Raw genomic sequence first — 11,920 nt, forward strand, 5'->3', positions numbered from 1 at the left:
TCTGTTCCTGTCTTCCTGATCAGGGAGAGCAAGTAGAATGTGCCCTCTGCAAACAGATGGGAGTCTCATGTTGTCAGGCCATTGTCCCGTTTGGGAACCTTTGTCACTCCATTATCTGCTGCAGGGACAGCACAGCAGGGCATGTGGCATCCAGCAGATCCGTGGAGAGCACAGATGGCAGATTCTTGACCAAGCAGTGGAGGAACCAAAGAGGAGAGGTGCTCTGCTGGATCTCATACTCTCTGGCAATGATGGTCTGGTGGGAATTGTGAAGGTGAGAGGGGCATCAGGCCACGTGCAAAAGACAAATGGATCTAATTTTATTTATTCATTTCTTTGTTTGTTTGTTTGTTTTGAGGCTGTAAGCTTAAAAGATGAACATACATGTCAATAAAACTGAAACAAAGAATTGAAGACAAAGAATTCAATGAAAATGTTTTAACCCATCAGCCTCCAGTGCAGAGAGAAGTTTGCACAAAGTGCTCAACAAGACAAAGTCAGAAGTAACAGTGAAGTTTCTTGGAGTATTAATGGGCCCACTGAGGAACATTACCAAGCAAGCTTCCCAAGGGACTTGTTAGAGAAGATAACTGGAAGCCATGACTACAGGCAGGCAAAGGCACTGGCATGCTAAGAAACCTCTCCTTTGCCTTACGAAGCAGACAGGTCAAGCCCTGATTGCAAGACCAGTGGTAGAGAGGTCCTGTATCTCATGTTGGCTCGGGGCATTTCCTGGGGCAATGGGTTGGAGGTCTGTATGATGTTAAATGAAAGATATGGGGACAGAAGATCCCAGGCTCTACATGTGGTGCAAGGACGCTGTGAGGTTCATGTCCCATATGAGACCTATGTTTCATTGCAGGATGTGAGCAGGGATGTGAGAAGGGCCCAGTCTGAACAAGCAGTCAATCCCTGTGAAATTCTGAACTTCAGATCTCTCAGTTCCAGTGCCCTCCTTTGCACATTCTCCCAGAGTTTGAAGTCCTTTATGTTCTGTGGTGCCCAGAAGTGCACCTAGTGCTGCTAGTGAGGCAGTAGTAATGGAGAGCAGAGGGATGATCCTTTCCCTCACCCAGCTGGCAATAAGTTGCTTCATGCACTCCAGGGGACCGTTGGCTTTCCTGGCTGCCTTGGCACACTGCTGACTCACATTCAGTGTGATGCTGACCAGCACCCCAACCCTTTCCAGTCAGAATCCTCTCCAGTGTCCCATATCCAGTCAGTGTGTATGTCCAGCATTGCCCCTACCCAGGTGCACAATCAGGCACTTGTTCTTGTTATACTTTATGCACTTGGTGCTTAGTACCAATTGGTACCGAGTTCTCTGACTTGTCCACATCTCTCTGCAAGTCCTCTCCACCCTCAGTGGAGGCAACAGCACCTCCTCATCTGGTCTCATCAGCAAACTTGCTCAGAACGTCTTCTAGTCCTGCATTCAAGTCATCTGCATAAACATGAAAGGAAAGTGGCCCCAAAATGGAACCCTGGGGACCCCTGATAGTGACCATCTACCAGCCTGATGGAACCCACTGACTATAATCCTTTGGGACTGACCTACTGTCCAACTGCGCACTCACCACGTTGTGTTTCTGTCTAGCCATATGCAGAACATTCTGTCCAGAAGGTTGTTGTGAGAAACAGTATCAAAATTTCCACTGAAATCCTCAAGGATTACATCAACTGGCTTCCCTTGGTCAACTAAATGGATAACTGTGTCACAAAATGAGCTTAAATTAAACAGGACCTTCACCTCACAAACTTTTGTTGGCTGCGACCAATGACAGAATTGTCCTTCAGCTGTTTTTCCACAACTCCCACCATCATTTTCTCCATAATTTTACCAGGCTCTGGACTGACAGGTCCATAATTGCCCATGTCATCTTTCTTGCTCTTCCTTACAATGAGACAACATTTGCCAGCTTCCTGTCAGCTGGCATGACCCTAGACTTCTTTAGATGCAATTGAAATGAGAGCCCAGAGCACACAAAGGCGCCATCATTGAAAGAAAGTAGATGTGCCATAGCTTTGCAATGCCTTGAACTCCAGAGTATGCCACAGATGGAGCAGAGGTGAAGATTTGCCTCTTCTGTAGTGAACTCATTCATTTGGTAAGCAGAATAACACTACCTGATACATGAGGACTGTGTCTCTGCTCTGCTCTGCTCAGCTCACAGGGCAGCGGTGCAGGGTGTTGCTCTCATGTCAGTGCAGGTAAACTCACTTTAACCCTTTTTCCTCTGTAAATGCTTCCTCTGTTTCTATGCTCAGATACACTTCCACATTCCCTCAAGTACACTTTCATATATCATTAACAATTACACTTTCTTATACCATCAAAACAGTTTGTCAAACAGTACGGTTCTTCAGTTCACATAAACTTCCTTAATACAGTCTGTATTCTTCAGTTATAAACACTGTGCCACAGAACCAACACTGATTGAACCACCTCCCTCACACACTTCCTCACAAGCAGTACATAGTATTACATAAATGGGTTGACACTCATTGGTCGGGTGGAATGTACACCTCTCCTCAAGACCATCTTATTAATCTACAGAGTACAAACTCCCATCTTCTTACATACAAGCAGAAAGCACTTATGAGTGGACAGACAACACAGTCTTTCACTTTGTCCGTGTGTGGCCATTTCCCTCACAGGAGGAAGGAAACATGGATCGGGACTCGGCACTCACCCTGCAGCTGTTCTGTGTCTCACTCACACCACACTCACTCTGACATTTAGATCAAAAACCATGGTTTATTCATACTACACAATGCTGACAACGTTTTCTAGCTGGAATCTTAATAACACTCATACTCTGGTTGACCAGTTGCAAACGTTAATGTTTTTCCCAGAGTCGGCTTGACACACGGTACCAAACACTTAAAGCAGATGATAATATTGAACATACAACCTATAAGCCCCATGATTACACCTTGGAGAACCCAGGCTACCATTTGACAGGCTATCCACTATATCCCATACCCATAGGAGAGACCAACCTAGGTCCCTCCTATTGCCAACCACCTGAGAGAGAGTATTTGTTCTTGTTACCATTCATATGACATATAGTTCCCTTTCATAGGAACTCACCCAAGGAGTCTTCCTACCCCAGCTGGCAACCAAAGCCATGAGCTCACCTCCCTGGGAGCAGCACGTATGGCTGTAAACTGTGTAGGATGTCTCCTCAAGACATATGGGCTCCACTTACCATACACATACCTGGTCCACCTATGGGTGGTCCTTGTCTGTCCCTGCAGTGATCAGGTGAGGAAGGGAGTCCTTCAGAGAAATCTCAGGGTGCGCCAAAAGTGTCTCCCTCTCAGCTGGTCCTGCAGCGAACAGAGCTGGTCCCACCTGGGCCGCCAAATTGACTACAGGAATTGAACTCTATAACCTCTGTAACTGATACAGTCTCCCATGACATACTTATACCAAAGTTGAGGAAGTATGGGATAGGTGAGTGGACAGTGAAGTGGGTTGAGAACTGGCTGACTGGCAGAGTGCAGAGGGTTGTCGTTGGCGGTGCGGTGTCTGGCTGAAGGCCTGTAACTAGCGGCGTCCCCCAGGGGTCTGTGCTGGGTCCGGTCTTGTTCAACGTCGTCATCAACGACCTTGATGAGGGGATAGTGACCACCCTCAGCAAGTTTGCTGATGACACGAAGTTGGGAGGATTGGCTGACACGCCTGAAGGCTGTGCTGCCATTCAGCGAGACCTGGACAGGCTGGAGAGCTGGGCAGTAAGAAACCAGATGAGGTTTAACAAAAGCAAGTGAAGAGTCTTGCACCTGTGTAGAAATAATTGCATGCACCAGTACAGGCTGGGGGAAGAGCTGCTGGAGAGGAGCTCTGTTGAGTGGGACCTGGGCGTCCTGGTGGACGACAGATTGACCATGAGCCAGCAGTGTGCCCTTGTAGCCAAAAAAGCCAGTGGCATACTGGGGTGCATTAAAAAGAGCGTGTCCAGCAGGTCGAAGGAGGTGATTCTCCCCCTCTACTCTGCCCTGGTGAGGCCTCATCTGGAATATTGTGTCCAGTTCTGGGCTCCCCAGTACAAAAAAGACAGGGATCTCTTGGAAAGAGTCCAGTGGAGGACCACAAAGATGGTGAAGGGCCTGGAGCATCTCCCCTATGAGGAGAGACTTAGGGAACTGGGTCTGTTTAGCCTTGAGAAAAGAAGGCTGAGAGGGGACCTGATCCAGGTCTATAAATATTTGAGGTGTGGGGGCCATAGTGGCAAGGCTGGTCTCTTTTCAGTAGTGTGTGGGGATTGGACTAGGGGTAATGGGATGAAAGTACAGCATAGGAAGTTCCACACGAATGTGCACAAGAACTTCTTTACAGTGAGGGTGACGGAGCACTGGAACAGGCTGTCCAGGGAGGCGGTGGAGTCTACTTCTCTGGAGCTATTCAAGACCCACTTGGATGCCTACCTGCGTGACATGGTGTAGGGAGCCTGCTTTGGCAGGGGGGTTGGACTTGATGATCTCTAGAGGTCCCTTCCAACCCCTACGATTGTGTGAGTCTGTGATTCTGTGAGTAATAGGCACCTGAGAGTGCAGAGTTATTCAGCTGACCAAATGGATGAATACACCAAAAGAAGAGACAGATCTTTCTCTATACGTCTAGTGAAAATTCCAGAGCTTATGCCATTCCAAAGCTGTGACAAACACACATTCTGTCACTGATGGCACCTTTCTTTGTTTTGGGCTCTCATTTAAATGGCATTTCCGTGGGGTCTCCAGCACACCCTAAGCCAGCTGGCAAATGCAGCTGAGAACCTTCAGGAAATCCGTGTCCTGGTAGTGTCAGTGCTTGCTGGACAACTCTGAGCCCCACAATGGGTCTCGTTCCTGTGTGGCACCTTCTGAACAGCAGTACCATGTTGTAGATGCGAGACCAAGCCATGCTAAATCTAGTCATGCTTCTTGAAAGAGATGCTTTCTGAAGAGTCTTTACACTAATGAGAAGATCACAAGCATTCACTCAGTGAGCTCGAAATCACTGTGCATTTTCAGGCCTACAGTCTTGTTTGTCTCGCAGAGACATGGTGGGATGGTTCCCAACTCTTAACTGTAGCAAATGGGATAGAGACTCCTTATGACAGATAGCCAAGGAAGACGAGGAAAGGCTGCTGCCATCCATGAGAGTGCACTGAGCTCTGCCTAGGAATGGCAGAGGAGCCAGCTGAGAACTGATGGAAAGATCTCAAAGAGGAGAGTGGCATATTCTGTTCCTTGCTTCCTGATCCAGAAGAACAAGAGGAGGGGGACAGTTATAGCTAGTATGGAATTGTTTTCTTCAGATTGTCTGCTGTGGTGCAGTGTTTTGGTTCTACAAGAAAAAAACAACACTCTGATGTTTATAGCTGCTGTTAAGCAGTGTTGTACAGAGCCAGTGCCATAGTCAGTGGAGAGCTCAAGGAACTGAGAGGGAACAGAGTGAGGATAGATGCCTTAAAGTGGCCAAAGGGACATTCCATACCATCTGACAGCAAGCAGAAGGAGTAGTGAAAGAGGTGGGAGATCATTTCACTCTCCTCTGATGCTCGGGGCGAGCTGGGCATCAGTCTGGTGGTGCTGAGCATGTGCTTGTGCATCAGTTGTAATGTACTATCCAATATATCTGAATATATAGCCGTAATGATTACGCCTCTCCTTTCATCTCTCTTAGTAAATACCTTCATTTCAACTCACTAGTTTTACTTTTGCCCCCCACCCCCCTAGTTCTCCAGTTCTCATTCCCATCCCACTGGGAATGGGGCAGTGCACAAAGCACTGTGTGCTGCTGAGACACCTGTTGGGTTCAACAGCCACCATCATTTTGATGCCCGATGTGGGGCTCCAAGGGTTGAGTTAACAGCACATCTGTCCAGAGCAAGATAACATAAGGATTTGTGGGAGCTGGAGAATTGCAGGCCATAATGATGATTGTTTCCCTATTGGCGGAGCTTGTTCCAATAGCTCCTGAGGATTTTGACTATCTGTGGGATGCCCAAACCAGCACGCTCCAATTGCTACGTGTGATTAATGTGTTTCAGGTTATGTCTGAGGTTAAAATATCATTCAGGAATATCATTGAGAGATCTGCCCCAAGGTGAGAAGGCTCTGCATGGCAGGGGGTGTGGGACGGTCTGGGCAGGTGCCTGGAGCGGTGGGCACCCCCAGGGCTTTGGAACTTCATCTCCGAGCAACTGCAGGATCCTGAGAAACTGGCAAAATATTGGGGGCAGGTCTGCTATGGCCCTGGTAATCCTAAAGAGACACACATGACTGCAGTGTGCCAGATCCAGAGAGCTGGATCTGCTGACAGTGCTGCAGCCTCTGCAACTCCTGGCACAGACCCTGCAGCAGCTCGAAGGTTTTGCTACACATCCTGCAGTTGCTCCAAGCTCTGGGAAAGATCCTGCTGTCACTCCATCCCTCATAATGAGTTCTGCATTCACTCCTGCTACAGGTCCAGTAGTTGTTCCAAGTATTGCTATAAGAAAATGAAACAAATGCCTCTCAGGTGTGGTGCACTGTGCCAGGAGATCATCATCATAGTATCATAGTCTCGTGCGGGTTGGAAGGGACTTTAGAGATCATCGAGTCCAGCCCCCGGGATTCGAGCCTCTGTGTAGCAGAGCGGCACTTCTACCACTGGCGCCACAGGGGGGATTCGAACTCCGGGCCCCAGTGTTGCAAGGCGGCGTCTTTAACCACTGTGCCACCGGGGCACACAAATACATACAGCCCTGTGGTCTCTCCAACCCCTCCAATGAGCCCAGTGGCTGCTCCAACTTCAGCCCCAGGTCCTGTGGTGATTCCAGCTCTGGCAATGAGCTCTGCAGTTGCTCCAACTCCAGCAACAGCCCAACAGTCACTTCAGATCCTACAGTGAACCCTGTGGCTGTTAAAACCCCTGCAAAAGGTCTTGGACTTGCAAAAAGATATGCAAATAAATTATTATCTATGCATATGTGTTTGCAAATGAATATGTTGTATATATGTAGTAATATAATATATATTTTATATGTATAAATATATTTCTCATAATTGTTATACTTTCTCTTTTTACCACAATGTGTATAATTTAAACCACAACACTGAGTCTGTCCCCATCTTGAGTCCTGTCTTGAGTCTGTCCCAGTCACTCAGTGAAGAGCACAAAAAGATCTCAGGGTCTTCTCAGGGAGCAGCTCCTGAGGTATATTCCTTACACCGGCTTTGGAAGAGGCCTCCAGTTCTCTGGTCCTGCTCTAAAGGGGCTCTCTTGTTATGGCAGTGCCAGCAAGGAGACCAGCTCTGAAACAGCCGTTCGTATTGCTGAATACTGACTGCATCCCCAGAGTGCTGCTGTAGAGAAATAAAGACTGTTATGAGACACACAAGACTTTCAGGCCAGCACAAATGAGAGGACTTGTAAAGAGAGGCATTGTAAAGAGAGAAGGAAAGAAAAGAGAATGTTGTACTGCTATCTGTGGCTGTACCACTCCAGACCCAGACAAGGTAGAGAAGACCTAAAGAAAAGTCTACTTAGAAAGATTTTTAGGTACCTATTAATCTATTCAGTGAATCTGGTTCCATGTTTACATGAGCTCTTGGAGGGAGAAAATGGAAAGTAGATAGGAAAGAAGTGAAATAAATTTTTATTTATCAGTTCAGTAATATTTTTTCTGGGTTACTATATCACACACAATCAATCAATCACAGATGCATAAAATATAAAGAGCCATCACTGGAAATCATGTGAGGAAGACGTGCTTTATTGAAGCTGGAATACTACAAATTGCAACACCTTCCTGAGAGCGTGCTTGATCTCCCTGTTCCGCATGCTGTAGATAACAGGGTTCAGTGTTGGAGGAGCCACTGCGTACAGAAGTGCCAATGTCAGATCCAGGAGTGGGGAGGACATGGAGAGAGGCTTCAGGTAGGCAAAAACAGAGGTGCTGAGAAAGAGGGAAACCACGGCCAGGTGAGGGAGGCACGTGGAGAAGGCTTTGTGCCGTCCCTGCTCAGATGGCATCCTCAGCACAGCTCTGAAGATCTGCACATAGGACACAACTATGAAAACAAAGCAGCCAAAGCCTAAACTGGCACTAAAAATGAGAAATGCAATTTCCCTGAGATTTGATTCTGAGCAAGATAGCTTGAGGATCTGGGGGATTTCACAGAACAACTGGTTCAAAATATTTCCATGGCAGAGAGGCAGTGAAAACGTGCTGGCAGTGTGCAGCAGGGAATAGAGAAGCACAGTGCCCCAGGCAGCTGCTGCCATGGTGGCACAAGTTCTGCTGTCCATCAAGGTCCCGTAGTGCAGGGGCTTGCAGATGGCAACGTAGCGGTCATAGGACATGATGGTGAGAAGGGAATACTCTGCTGACATGAAGAAGGAAAAGAAAAAGAGCTGTGCAGCACATCCTGTGTAGGAGATGGCCCTGATGTCCCAGAGGGTGTTGGCCATGGCTTTGGGGAGAGTGGTGGAGATGCTGCCCAGGTCGAGGAGGGCCAGGTTGAGGAGGAAGAAGTACATGGGGGTGTGCAGGCGGCGGTCGCAGGCTACGGCTGTGCTGATGAGGCCGTTGCCCAGGAGGGCAGCCAGGTAGATGCCCAGGAAGAGCCAGAAGTGCAGGAGCTGCAGCTGCCGCGTGTCTGCCAACGGCAGCAGGAGGAACTCGCTGATGGAGCTGCTGTTGGACATCTGCTGTTGTTCCTGGGCTTGGAGTCCTGCTCAGAGTGCAGATGATAATGACAAGTCCAGACCATTCTCAGAGACGCTCCTCCTGCTATACTGTAATTTTTTTCTTTCCCTTTAAGAAAATGTTCATTTAACTCCAGAACTTGTATTTATTTTCATGAATTTCACCATCCCTTAAGGAGTAGAAGATAAAGGAGATCTTACATTTTTCTCATTTCCTAATCACATCCCAGCATCCTGGATATTTTCCACTTTATTGCAGCTGTTCTTTGAGACCCCAGACCCAGCATCTGTGCACTTCAATTTCTCTTAGAGAAATCTGCCTGTTTGCAGGAGGAATCAACTATTAATATCTGCAGAATTCAATAAGTTAAACTGATTGTTTCCTTTTAGAAAGGAGAGGCTGAAAGCACAACCTTGCTCTTTGACTGTTCAGAGAACAACCAATGGATTGACAAAACATTTGCTCATTTCAGAGCTGTGTTTAAATTAGACATACACTTTTAGATTTCTGCCCCCAGTCCTTTTTGCCTTCGCTCAGAACAGGAAATGGAAAATCCCTGCCTTGGCTCTCCTCTGGCAAAGCACCCTCACAAACATACTGTTGTGCAGTGGAGCTGTGATCCCCTGCCCCAGGCAGCAGCTGTGGCAGCACAAGACATGCCGGGGGCTTCTTCCCCCCACCCGTCTCCCCGCAGCGCCCTGGGCAGCTCCCCGGGCAGGCTGAGTGCTGAGCCTGGAAGGCGGCAGAGTCCCATACCCGGCACACAGCACCTGGGGCACAGCAGGGACCCTGCTCTGCAGGACAGCCCTGGGCACTCGCCTGGAGCCATGCTGTGACACGCAGCCCTCAGGGCTGTGCTCTGACTCTGCAGCACGGGAGCCCTCAGCTAGGGCAGAAGGCTTTGAACACAGTAAAGAAACATGCAGTGCCTGAAGCCAGATATGATACGGGATGTCCCTGATTTGGTTAACCCTCTATGAAAAGCATCTGCATGGTCTGTAGTGAGACTTACTATATCATGTTCTGTGAGTAATGCTCCTGCTGTGTGCTCCCAGCCTGCTCACACCGTACACATCCTGGAAGCTCTTTCCCCTTTCTCTCCTCTCCTTTTGGGAGCTGCAGGCTGTGCTGTGCACAAGAGCTGCTCCTGGGCACAGCTGTCTCTCTGCAGCACTGCCCACTTGTATGAGCTCCCTGTGTCCCAGGAGCCCAGCCTAGCTCAGCATCAGAGGATGTCATGTTTTATCCTTCCCACTCTTCTCCCCTGAGATGTCCCTGTGTCCTCTTGGCCAACAGATCCTGAAAAACAACAGCATCATGATTGTACTTTGAAATCTGATGAACTAAACACCAAATGTACTGTGGTCAGTGACTGATTCCAGACCTGATAACTGAGATCCTGTGATGAAACAAAATGGGCATACAGGCAAGGACAGAGAGAGGCGGACTTCCCCTGTGCAGGGCAGTGATTTAGTTGAGGCAGTGCAGGCGTCACATCCCTAATTGGAAACCCTGGGGCTGAAATGGGATTCAGCTCCCCATGGACACACAGTATCATTGGGATTCCTCTGGTTCAGTTCAGAAGTGCACAAGGAGTTGCCTGCATGTGAGCTCCTGCTCTGAGTCCTCAGTCCTTCAGCAGGGAGGCAGTTGTTCACACACAGACACTGGGTGATGCCCAAGGTGCCTGGGCTCTCCTGATGTGTGCCAGTGCTTATAAACTGTGTGGGAAATCCCTGAGACAGACACCTCCTTTCTGGGCATCAGCTGAGGGCCAGAGAGGGGATAGCACCGGCTGTCTGGTGAATTCACATGCAGCTGCAAGTGCAGCACAGGCCCTTCAGCAAAGTCATGCCCATGGTGTGACCATGTTGCTATGTCAACTGCAAGGCCCACAATCGGTCTATTGCCTGTGTGCCACCTTCTGCACACTGATACCATAGATGAGCTATCCAGTCCGGCTATGTATAGTGATGCTTTTCAATTAGGATATTTACTTCTGTGGTTTTGCACTAATGCAAACACCAACACACAAAAAGCTAGAAATCTTGGTAGAGCTGCAGGCCTGAGCTCCTGTTTGGACCATGGGACACAGTTTAATGGTTTCCACAACTGCACTGTAGCACAAGGGGGATACAGAGTCTTTAGAATAGATGGGCGAGAAGACAAGGAAGAGCGACTGCCCTCTGTGAGAGTGCACTGAGCTCTGCCTGGGGATGGAAGAGCAGCCAGGTCAGAGCTAATGGAAATGGCCAACAGAGGAGACCAACAGTGTCTGTACCTGGCTTCCTGATCAAGGAGAGCAAGTGGAAGGTGCCCTCTGCAGACAGATGGGAGTCTCATGTTGTCAGGCCATTGTCCCGTTTGGGAACCTTTGTCACTCCATTATCTGCTGCAGGGACAGCACAGCAGGGCATGTGGCATCCAGCAGATCCCTGGAGAGCACAGATGGCAGCTTTTTGACCAAGCCATAGAGGAACCAAAGAGGAGAGATGCTCTGCTGGATCTCATACTCTCCAGCATGGAAGGTCTGGTGGGAATTGTGAAGGTGAAAGGGGCATCAGGCCACGTGCAAAAGACAAAAGGATCTAATTTCATTTATTTATTTATTTATTTATTTATTTATTTATTTTGAGGCTGTAAGCTTAAAAGATGAACATATATGTCAATAAAACTGAAACAAAGAATTGAAGACAAAGATAGAAATCAATGAAAATGTGTTAACCCTTTTTAACATGAGAAATTCTCATGAGTCTTGTTCCATTTTTAGTTGTAAATATGAGTCTTTGTAGGGATTTTGTGTCTTTTTTTTTTTTTTTTTTTTTTTTTTTTTTTTTTTTTTCCCTTTAATTCAGATGCTTTCAGGTACAGAGACACAGACAGCGATGCCAGTGCCATCATTGCCCTGTGACTAAATCCCGGCGCCCACCGCTGCTCTTCCCTGTTGCCTATTTGATCCCTCATCCTCCAGGTGTCTCCAGCTCTCCTAAATAAATGGTCGTGGTTAAAGGCATGTTTTCAGCAGGCCATTTAGACACATGCTCCTGCCACAGCCTGCCAGATTTCCCCATCCCTTTCTTATTGTTCAGTCAGATACCTCCCAATTATCTGTCTGATTTCTGACTTTAAGGGGGATGACTAAAATTTGCTCCATCTCACCAAAGACTGATGGACTATGTTGTCAACTCCTTCACTGTGATTCTATCTATCCCTTCCTATCTTTTCTTTTTCTCTTA

The sequence above is a fragment of the Coturnix japonica genome, chromosome 33 (genome assembly GCF_054131305.1).
Source record: "Coturnix japonica strain WE chromosome 33, WE-NBRP24, whole genome shotgun sequence".
In the NCBI taxonomy this organism is placed as follows: Eukaryota; Metazoa; Chordata; class Aves; order Galliformes; family Phasianidae; genus Coturnix; species Coturnix japonica.